Genomic DNA, 12,185 nt, shown 5'->3' with positions numbered 1-12,185 from the left:
GCAAACCATGCCAGGGCACTTCACAGAAACCTCAAACAAAATGTGACATCAAGCCATATGACAAATGATAGCATTTAGAGGTAGATAAAAGGAAAAAAAAATCCAAACACTGTAAATCTGAAATAATAACAAAAATGCCAGAAATTGCAGGTCATGTTGAGAGAAAACTCAAATGATAATGCTTCTGCTGAGAGACTGGAAACAGACCTTCTGAGTTTCTCCAGCATTTTCTGCATTTATATTAGCACTGTTAAGATAAGAAAGCTAGAAAAATTGAGATATTAAGACAATAAGTCAGGAGGTTTATAGTCTAGGCAGCTGAAGTAACAGCCATAAATGGGAAAGTGATTGAAGTCAGGGATGGGGTCAATCATAATTGGAGGAGTGCACAGATCATGAGCACCGAAGTGCTGAAGATAATTATAGAGTAAGGAGTAATTGCCAGCAATTTAAGAACATATGAAATAAGAACAGGAGTAAATCTTGAGCCTACTCTACTATTGAACAGTACATATTTTTCTGCCTTAAATGTCATTTGCATGCCCATTTTCCCACCATAGCTTTCATATCCTCCAGAGGCCGGTCTTGTTTATCTCAGCCTTAAAAATATTCAGTTATGAAAGATTCACCACACTGGGGTTACAAAAAATTCAAAAGATGTATAACCTTAGGAATCATGGAATTCCTCCTGTGCTAAACGGTTGGCTTCATATCCTGAGACTGTATCCCATGTGTTCTAGATTCTCAAGTCAGCAGAACAACTCTGTTTCCATGTACACCCATCTTAACCTTGTGTTTCAATTTGATCAACTTTAATTCTTCTAAACTATAAATAACATTAGCCCAATTTGTTCAGCCTCTTATCGTAGAGTAACCTTAGCTCTCATCCCAGGAGTCAATGTAGAGACGCTTTTCTCTACCAACATTCATGCAAATATTTTCACCTTTAGGATGCAATGATCAAAGCTGTGTACGCAGGTGTGATCTCCTCAAAGTCCTATACAAATGCAGCAAGACATTTCCATTCTTGACTCTAACCCTTTTGCAATAAAAGTCAATTTACGAGTTGCCTTCTAAATTGTTTGTTGTACCTGAATTCTAGATTTCTGTATTAAAGCCACTGTGATTATCAAAATCTACAAATTTCATGCCCTACCACAATAGTGGTATAATACAATTGATAATTTTTCAATTTCCATCATTTGATTTTTCAGACCTGGAACTTATATGGACTGAAATAGTTGCAAACAAAATGCCATTAAAATGGCCGCAGTGCTCATTCCCTCCACTACACTTGAGCCAAGCTTCAAGAAATCATCAATAAGGAGGAATTGAAATAAATATTTTCATCGAACTAGACTGAACCAGTCAACTAGACCTCTGCCTCTTGCTTGACTTATACCCTTATAAACACTCACTTGTAGATTTAAAAACATTGCCTACGATTATCTAGCTTCAAAACAAGGAACACAGACATGGAATTCACAAACCAGCTGTATTTCAGGGAGGTGCTTTTGGCAGAAGCAGACAGGATGGATTTATGGACTGTAACTGGAGAATGATCTCTCTCCTGGTGATAAAGCAAGTTGAAATAAGTTAACTGCATGCTGACACAAATATAAAATCTTTGTTGGCCAACTGAGGAGGTGGAAACAGGAAGGAGGAGTGGTTGCATTCATTACTGCTCACCTGGCCATCTGCTAGCTTGCTGCCCATGCACCTAACCTCTCTATATCTCTTTGCAGCCTTTGTGTCCTCCTTACACCTAGCTTTCTATCATCAGATAATTTGGATATATTGCATTTGTGTCTTCATCTAAGTTATTAGTGTAAATTAAAAATATTTGAGGCCTCAGTACCGATCCTTACATATTCCACCAGGCACACCTGTTAAATGGAAAATGCTCAGGTTATCCCAATACTCAACTTCTTATCCATTAAAAAATCCTCAGTTCACACTAATATATTACCCCAAATTCCTTAAGCCCTTATCTTGCCTATTTACTTTTAATGTGACACATTATTGAACACCTTTTATTGGAAATCCAATTCCACTATATCAAAGTGATATCCTTTCATATCCATCTAAGTATTTGGATTGGTCAAACACAAGTTCCTTTTATAAAAGCATGCAGATATTGTTTGATTATGCTGCAAGTTTCTCAGCTCATTAAGACTATTAGAGTTGTAAAATTGATAAACTGGCACACCTGTGAAGGGAGATGAACTAATTGGGAATTGGGATATGGTCAGAGCTCTAGGTAAGCTCAAACTTACGAAGGATGTGAGGCCAGCTAGGGGAGTGCTGAAACAGGAAAAAATAAGGAAGAGTGTGTAACCTCTCAGGCATGCTCTGTTATTTAATTTGATTAAGGCTGAACTTTTTAAATCACTTTCCTGCCCAATCCCAAACATCTTTAATTTCTTTGATACCCACAAGTCTATCCATCTCAGTCTTAGCATCTAAAGCTTGGAAAATTAGAAAGGAGAATGGAAATTTCCTACTTCAGTCCTAAATGGCCATATGCCTTATCCTGTGAGTAAGGCCGCAATTCACGCTTTCCAGCTCAAGAAAAGAATCTCTCAGCAATGGCCTGTCCTCTATTAATGTTTCTATGAGACGACCTCTTAAATCTTATTAAAGCCCACACAATGCAGCCTCAGCCTGCTCAATCTCTTCTCATTGGACAGACAGCTCTCTCATTCCAGGAATCAATCTCAAGAGGTTTTTTTTTGTTGCAGCTCTTCCAAAGCAAGTGCATACTTCCTTTCTTAAGATGATCAAAACTGGACACAGTAAACAAGACATGATCCTATACAACTGCAGCAAGATAATAAAACAAAACTCAGTGGACACTGGAGATCAGAAACAAAAACAGAAATTCCTGGTGAAACTCAGCAGATCTGATAGCGTCTGTGGGAAGAAAGCAGAGTTAACTTTATGAATCTGAAGGCACTTCATCAGAACAAATGAAGAGTTAAGGATCTCTGTCTATCAACTCTGCTTTCTTCCTCACAGATGCTGCCAGACCGGCTGAGTTTCACCAGGAGTTTCTGTTTGTGTTTCATAATTGCAGCTAGCCTTGATTACATGAATATTCCAACCTTCTCACATCAAAGTTGAACATATCTTCTCCACTGTTTGCTGCACCTGCATATTAACTTCAGATGACTTGTGCAAAGGGAGCCGCAAATCCCTCTGAATACCAGCATTCACAAATTCCTCACTTTAGAAACAAAAGCTTTCCCAGTCTTCATAACAAGACAGATAATTTTACACACCATATTCCATCGGCTACCTTCTCACCCAATCACTTGTTTGGTCAATAATCCCCTTGCAGCCTCTCTTCATCCGCTGCACAGCTAAGTTACCTGTCTAAGTATGCTCTGTCAGAAAACTGAGCACACTCACCCAAATTGCTACAGTAGTTAAAGCCTGTTGTCCTGAAAATAGTCTTCCTATGCAGTATCTTTCCTTTCATCAATGCTCAATTCAAGATATAATTTAGCCTACTCAATACTGTGAAATTCGATATATATTAAAAAGGTTGGCAGCTCAGAGTATAAAAATCACAAAATGTAGTTATGATGCATCAGAGGGCCCAAATATTTGCATCGACAGGGAGGCTTTGCATCTTAGAGAAAATGGTGTCAAAGGCATAAATCCAGAAATCTTGTCCCTGAATTGGAGTGTGGTAGGACACTGACAGTTTGTATTTTGCAAATGCTTGGCGTACAAGTGTCATGTTCAGATGTTAAATAGGCAGCTACAAATTCAATCAGATCAGATTTCCCAGTGGAATGTTCAAAACATAATTTGTGTACTTCAGACTTTGTTGAAGCTATAATATTTCTGGAGTACTTGAGAGAGTCATGGTCATAGAGATGTACAGCACGGAAACAGACCCTTCGGTCCAACTCATCTATCCCGACCAGATATCCCCACCTCAATCTAGTCCCACCTGCCACATCCCTCCAAACCCTTCCTATTCATATACGCATCCAAATGCCTTTTTAAATGTGGCAATTGTACCAGCCTCCACCACTTCCTCTGGCAGCTCATTCCATACACGTACCTCCCTCTGTGTGAAAAAGTAGCCCCTTGGGTCTCTTTTATATCTTTCCCCTCTCACCCTAAACCTATGCCCTCTAGTTCTGGACTCCCCCACCCCAGGGAAAAGACTTTGTCCATTTATCCTATCCATGTCCCTCAATTTTGTAAATCTTAGCAAGTTTGAGAAGATTTGTAGCTCAAGTTGAGCTTCTGGATGTAGGTTTGCTCGCAGAGCTGGGAGGTTCATTTCCAGACGTTTCGTCAACCTACTAGGTAACATCTTCAGTGGACCTCAGGCAAAGCAGTTTACATGATTTCTGCTTTCTATTTATATGTTTGGGATTCTTTGGGTTGGTGATGTCATTTCCTGTTCTTTTTCTCAGGGGTGGTAGATAGTGTCTAACTTGATGTGTTTGTTGATAGAGTTCCAGTTGGAATGCTACGGTTCTAGGAATTCTCGTGCGTGTCTCTGTTTGGCTTGTCCTAAGATGGATGTGTTGTCCCAGTTGAAGTGGTGTCCTTCCTTATCTGTATGTAAGGATACTAGTGAGAGAGAGTCATGTTATTTTGTGGCTAGTTCGTGTTAATGATTCCTGGTGGTTAGTTTTCTGCCTGTTTGTCCAATGTAGTGTTTGTTACAGGTCTTGCACGGTATTTTGTAAATGCCATTAGTTTTGCTTGTTGCCTGTACAGGGTCTTTCAAGTTCATTAGCTGCTGCTTTAGTGTGTTGGTGGGTTTGTGGGCTACCATGATGCCAAGGGATCGGAGTAGTCTTGCAGTCATTTCTGAGATGTCTTTGATATAGGGGAGAGTGGCTAGGGTTTCTGGACGTGTTTTGTCTGCTTGTTTGGCTTTGTTGCTGGGAAATTGGCGGACTGTGTTCATTAGGAACCCATTCTTTTTAAATACATGGTATAGGTGATTTTCCTCTGCTCTGCATAGTTCCTCTGTGCTGCAGTGTGTGTTGGCTCATTGAAATAATGTTCTGATGCAGCTTTGCTTGTGGATATTGGAATGATTGCTCCTGTAGTTCAATATTTGGTCCGTATGTGTTGTTTCCCTGTAGACACTGGTTTGAAGTTCCCCATTGGCTGTTCGCTCTACTGTGACATCGAGGAATGGCAGTTTGTTGTTGTTTTCCTCCTCTTTAGTAAATTTTATGCCAGTAAGGGTATTATTGATGTCTTGGAGGTTTCATCTAATTTGTTTCGTTTAGTGATGACAAAGGTGTCATCCAAGTAGCGGACCCAAAGCTTGGATTGAATGGTTGGCAGAGATGTTTGTTCGAGTCTCTACATTACAGTGTCTGTTAAGAACCCTGATATCGGAGATCCCATGGGTGTTCCGTTGGTTTGTCGGTAGGCTTTGTTGTTGAAGGTGAAGTGTGTGGTAAGGCATAGATCCAATAGCTTGACGATACTGTCCTTGTTGAAGAAGTTAGTGGTGTTTGGTGTATGTGTCTTTGAGTCTTCTAATAGTGTAGTCAGCGTTTCCTTGGCCAGGTTAATGTTGATTGATGGAAACAGGGCTGTTACATCAAAGGAGACCATTATTTCATCTTCTTCTATCTTAGTGTCTTTGATGGTCTTCAGGAATTCTTGGGTGGAGTGGATGGCGTGGCATGTGTCTTCTACTAAGTGTTTTAGTTTTTGGTATAGCTTCTTGGCTAATCTGTAAATTGGTGTTCCAGGTAGTGAGACTATGGGTCCGAGGTGGGGCGCCTGGTTTGTGAATTTTGGGTAATCCGTAGAAGCGTGGTGTGTTGGATCCGTCTGGTTTCATTTTTTGGAAGTTGGTCTTATTTATTTCTCCAGATTTCTGAAGTTTTTTGAGTAAGGCTGTGATTTGGTTCTCTAATTGTGGGATTGGGTCTATCGCCACTTATTGGTAAGTGTTGGTATCTGTAAGTAGTGTGTTCGCTTTTTCAATGTAGTCTCTTCAATTTAGAATGGCTGTCAAGCATCCTTTGTCTGCAGGTAGGATAACAATGTTTTTTTTTAAAGTCTTTCCAGTGCTTTCCTTTCTTGTGTATTGAGTGTGTTTCCTTCCTTTTTACTGCTTAATGTTGGTGCGACTATCTGTCTGTTGGCTTGCTGGGTTTCTTCTGTGAGTTGGTTGTGTTTCAGTGTTGTTTCTAATGCTGCTAAGAGATCTTTGTCTGCAGCCTGGTAATTGTAATTTAATCCTCTTACTAAGATGGCTTTTTCAGTGTCTGTTAAGGGTCGGTCAGATAATTTTTTTACACATGCTTCTGTGTTGTCAGTGCTTTTACTTTGTGTAAGTTTGTCAAGTTTCTTCTTCAGGTCTAGTTTTTTTGATTTTCAGTGTTTGTCGCTGTCTAATATCTATGGCTTGTTGTACTGTGTCTGTCCATTCATGGTCTGTTGCATGAGTGAGTAAAGATTTTTGGTGCAGAATTTCCCGGTTGTATTTACGGAGTCTGTTGTGGGCACCATGAATCATTTCTCTCAGCATTCTGTGGCTGTTTTGCTCTGCTATTCTTTTGGCTAGTAGGGTGTTAAGGGGAGGTTTGTATTTAAGTTATTTGAGAATACCTGTTTTCTTAGGCATTCATGCAGGAAGTACAGCTGTGTGCAGGTGTCACTCTGTCGGATGGCATTAGTTTCCCATTTTCGGGACATTTGTAAACCTCAATAAGGTCACCCCTCAGCCTCCGACACTCCAGGTAAAATAGGCCCAGCTTGGTCAGCCTCTCTACAGCTCAAATCTTCCAACCCTGGCAACATCATTATAAATCCTTTCTGAACCCTTTCAAGTATCACAACATCCTTCTGATAGGAAGGAGACCAGAATTGCATGGAATATTCCAATAGTGGTCTAACCAATGTTCTGTACAGCCGCAACATGACCTCCCAACTCCTGTACTCAATACTCTGACCAATAAAGGAAAGCATACCAAACGCCTTCTTCACTATCCTATCCACCTGCGACTTCACTTTCACAGAACTATGAACCTGCACTCCGAGGTCTCTTTGTTCAGCAACACTTCCTCGGACCTTAAGTATACAAGTGCTGCTAAGATTTGATTTCCCAAAGTGCAGCACTACACATTTATCTGAATTAAATCCCATCTGCCACTTCTCAGCAATTGGCCCACCTGGTCAAGATCCTGCTGTAACCTGAGGTAACCCTCTTCGCTGTCCACTACACCTCCAATTTTGGTGTCATCTGCAAACTTACAACTACACCTCTTATGCTTACATCCAAATCATTTATATACATGACAAAGTAGTGGACCCAGCACCGATCCTTGTAGCACTCCACTGGTCACAGGCCTCCAGTCTGAAAAACAACCCTCTACCACCACCATCTGTCTTCTACCTTTCAGCCAGTTCTGTATCCAAATGGCTAGTTCTCCCTGTATTCCATAAGATCTAACCTTGCTCACCAGTCTCCCATGGGGAACTTTGTCGAAAGCCTTACTGAAGTCCATATAGATCACATCTACCACTCTGCCCTCATCAATCCTCTTTGTTACTTCTTCAAAAAAACTCAATCAAGTTTTTCAGACACACTTTCCCACGCACAAAACCATGTTGATTATCCCTGATCAGTCCTTGCTTTCCAAATATATATACATCCTGTCCCTCAGGATTCCCTCCAACAACTTGCCCACAACCGATGTCAGGCTCACTGGTCTATAGTTCCCTGGCTTGTCCTTACCACCCTTCTTAAACAGTGGCAACCATGTTAGCCAACCTCCAGTCTTCTAGCATCTCACCTGTGACTATTGATGATACAAATATCTCAACAAGAGGCCCAGCAATACTTCCCTAGCTTCCCACAGAGTTCTAGGGTACACCTGATCAGGTCCTGGGGATTTATCCATCTTTACCGTTAAGACATCCAGCACTTCCTCCTCTGTAATATGGACTTTTTTTTCCAAGATGTCACCATCTATTTCCCTACAGGCTATATCTCCCATGTCCTTTTCCATAGTAAATAAATGATGCAAAATACTCATTTAGTATCTCCCCCATTTTCTGCGGTTCCACACAAAGGCTACCTTGCTGATCTTTGAGGGGCCCTATTCTCTCCCTAGTTACCCTTTTGTCCTTAAATGTATTTGTAAAAACCCTTTGGATTCTCCTTAATTCGATTTGCCAAAGTTATCTCATGTCCCCTTTTTGCCCTCCTGATTTCCCTCTTAAGTATACTCCTACTTCCTTTATACTCTTCTAAGGATTCACTCGATCTATCCTGTCTATTCCTGACATATGCTTCCTTCTTTTTCTTAACCAAACCCTCAATTTCTTTAGTCATCCAATATTCCAACCACCCTTCCCTTTCACCCTGACAGGAATATACTTTCTCTGGATTCTCGTTATCTAATTTCTGAAGGCTTCCTATTATCCAGCCATCCCTTTATCTGCGAACATCTGCCCCCAATCAGCTTTCGAAAGTTTTTGCCTATTAGCGTCAAAATTGGCCTTTCGCCAAGTTAAAACTTCAACTTTTAGATCTGGTCTATCCTTTTCCATCATTATTTTAAATCTAATAGCATTATGGTCACCAACCCCAAAGTGCTCCCCCCACTGACACCTCAGTCACCTGCCCTGCCTTATTTCCCAAGAGTAGATCAAGTTTTTCATTTTCTCTGGTAGGTACATCCACACACTGCATCAGAAAGATTTCTTGTACACACCATCAAATTCCTCTCCATCTAAATCCTTAAAACTATGGCAGTCCTAGTCTATGTTTGGAAAGTTAAAATCCCCTACCACAACCACCCTATTATTTCCTCAGATAGCTGTAATCTTACAATTTTTTTCTCAATTTCCCTCTGACTATTAAGGGGTCTATAATACAATCCCAAAAAGGTGATCATCCCTTTCTTATTTCTCAGTTCCACCAAAATAACTTCCCAAGTAATTTCCAGGAATATGCTCCCTCAGCACAGCTGTAATGCTAAGCCTTATCAAAAATGCCACTCCCTCTCCTCTCTTGCCTCCCTTTCTGTCCTTCCTGTTGCATTTGTATCCTGGAACATTAAGCTGCCAGTCCTGCCCTTCCCTGAGCCATGTTTTTGTAATTGCTATGATATCCCAGTCCCATGTTCCTAACCATGCCCTGAATTCATCTGCCTTCCCTGTTTGGCCCCTTGCATTGAAATAAATTAAACTGCATTTATTAGTCCACCTTGTCCCTGCCTGTCCTGACTGTTTGACTCACTTCTGTTCTCAACTGTACTAATCTCAGATTGATCTCTTTCCTCACTATCTCCCTGGTCCCACCAAACCCCCCGCCCCCCCCCCACCCCCACCCTACTAGTTTACATCCTCCTGAACAGCTCTAGCAAATCTCCCTGCAAGTATATCAGTCTCCTTCCAATTTAGGTGCAATCCATCCTTCTTTAAAAATCACACAACACCAGGTTATAGTCCAACAAGTTTAATTGGAAGCACACTAGCTTTTGGAGCGACGCTCCTTCATCAGGTGATTGTCCTCCTGATGAAGGGGTGTCGCTCCGAAAGCTAGTGCTTCCAATTAAACCTGTTGGACTATAACCTGGTGTTGTGTGATTTTTAACTTTGTACACCCCAGTCCAACACTGGCATCTCCGAATCATCCATCCTTCTTGTACAGGTTACTTCTACCCGAGAAGAGATTCCAATGATCCAAAATTGTGAATCCTTCTCCCATACACTAGCTCCTCAGCCGTGCATTCATTTGCTCTATCCTCCTATTCCTGCCCTCACTAGCTCGTAGCACTGGGAGTAATCCAGATATTACTACTCTCGAGGACCTTCTTTTTAAATTCCTGCCTAATCTCCCTTCAGAATCTCAACCTTTTCTCTCCCTATATCATTGGCTCCAATGTATACAAGGACGTCTTGCTGCCCCCTGTCCCTCGAGAACATTCTGCAACCTCTCTGAGACATCCTTGATCCTGGCACCAGGGATGCAACACACCATTCTGATTTTTCACTGCTGGCCGCATAAACGTCTGTCTGTGCCTCAGACTAGAGATTCCCCACACACATTTGATCTCTTGTAACCCAATGTACCTCTCATTGCATTAGAGCCAGTCTCAATGCCAGAAATATGGCTTTTCGTGCCACGTTCCCCTGAGAATCCATTACCCCCTACATTTTCCTAAACAGCATACTTGTTTGAGATGGAGATAGCCACAGAAGACTCCTGCACTACCTGCCTACCTCTCTTACCTTTCCTGAAGTTAACCCATCTATATGACTATATCTGTGACTTTTCCCCCTTCCTACAACTGCCATCCATCACATACCCTTGCTGTTGCAAATTCCTCATTGCCTCTAACTGTCTCTCCAACTGGTTGAGGCAAGGAACCCATTTAGACATGGACCCAGGTTACCTTTGGGAGAAGTCAGGTGCCTTTTCATATTATTTAAACTTCCCATGAATGTGTGAGAGAAGTGCATAATTAATTAAAACTGTCAAGCACATTGGAATTCTCTAGAGAGCTATCAAGGCATTTAAATCTCCTACCCTTTAAATATGTAGGCAAACTGTCTGCAACATTTTTCAAAAGTTCAGTGTTTTCTACTTCAGTTTGTCTGTTGACAGGAGCCAGGATTATTATTTTGATTAGCATTATATAATTAGTGCTTTATTACCTCATTCATGAGCTATGATCATAGTGGAGTGCTTTCAAGTGGGTCCATAAATACAAATGTGATTTTTCCGCAAAGTATTTGAAGGAAGTTAAATAAAGTAAAAGGATGTTTCAAAAACAATTACAGGCTCATCATAGGCACAAGAATTTTATTTTATCTGAACATATCTCCCAAGGCCTGCTGATAGAAAATACCAGATAAGTTGGCATGGAAGATGTCAAGGCAAAAGGTGATGAATGGGGAAATAATTTGACATATACGTTGTGGTGACCTAAGTTGGCATGGAGTCTACAAGAGACCATGTAGGGTCCATAGGTAGTGGCATGAAATAGCACAGAAATATATAGGGAACTTTAGGATGATATGGGCACATAAAGGATTCGGGATGAAGGAATGATTTTTGCTTTTTATTTTTACAGCTGGGAAAAAAAGTGACAGAGCATCAAGGTCAGTCTTTCAAATGGCCCACCTCAGCACCCAGCCACCTGTGGGGCTGTCTCCAAACCCTATCCAGGGTTAGTTTGCCCGACTCCCACAAAAACCCAAGAATTCAAAATTCAGTGACAGTTATTTTTCCCTCAGGTCAAGTTTGCAGAATCAGTAACTGTCATAATTCTGGGTTCCCAATCCAAGCATGAAAATTCAGACCCAGGTTGCCGATGAAAGTAAGTCTCCCACAGCAAATGCTCACACAAAACCATTCTCCAGTGGGAACTGGGAAAACAGTGAGCATTGAGCCCCAATTCATCTTGGAGAAACTTGACCAGTCCCATTAAGAGCCATTCATTGTCTCTTTCACATCAATATTAAACTTCCTAAACAACAGGTGGGAGGCTTGACTTCAAAATACTCCCAAAAATTATAATTAAAATATCCTCATTTATTTCAGAACCATTAATCTAACCTCTTCAGAAAGATCACATGTCCCTCCTTGGCTAAATGGAAAGTAGGGTTGTTTGACAAGATGGAGGTGGGCTTTAGATTTTGTCAAAGAAACATTCCATGACTGTTTTGCAACTGTCAAAGGGAAAGGTAAAATTCCCTTCAATAATTTTGTATCTATATGAATAATCATTACTGATTTATACAATGTAAGAACATAAAGGCCAAGTTCTAGATATGAACAGATTTGAAAAACTAATTTTTGATTCATTATGACAACTTATAGGGAGTGAAAGCATTCTCATGAAGCGTCTGACCAAATCAGCAGCTAATTGTGAGTGAATAATATGTAAAAAGGCATAATCAAACACAGGAGAACCACAGCAGGATACCATTCATATATTTTGAGAAAAATACTTTAAACTCTGCACAGTTTGTTAATAGAAGTCAGCATACTGAATAGGCTAAAACAATTCAATTTAGTGCAACTTAATGCTCTTGTGCTGCTTATTTCAGTTCAGCACTCATTATTGTACAGCAGCTTTTTAAACTTGAATGATTCTAAAAATACATAGTACCTTTGGTAAAAATAGCAGAAAATGACAAAATAGGGAGGGTTTATTAAATTCTAAAAA

At 40.6% G+C, this 12,185-nt stretch overlaps 1 protein-coding gene across 5 annotated transcripts in view; it reads right to left on the bottom strand.

The window, feature by feature from the left end:
- osbpl3b (oxysterol binding protein-like 3b) overlaps window positions 1-12,185 on the bottom strand; it is a 209,749-nt gene that overhangs the window by 92,621 nt on the left and 104,943 nt on the right. The window lies entirely within an intron of this gene.

Source organism: Chiloscyllium punctatum, chromosome 8 (genome assembly GCF_047496795.1).
Source record: "Chiloscyllium punctatum isolate Juve2018m chromosome 8, sChiPun1.3, whole genome shotgun sequence".
In the NCBI taxonomy this organism is placed as follows: Eukaryota; Metazoa; Chordata; class Chondrichthyes; order Orectolobiformes; family Hemiscylliidae; genus Chiloscyllium; species Chiloscyllium punctatum.
This window is presented reverse-complemented; position numbering and strand designations above follow the sequence as displayed.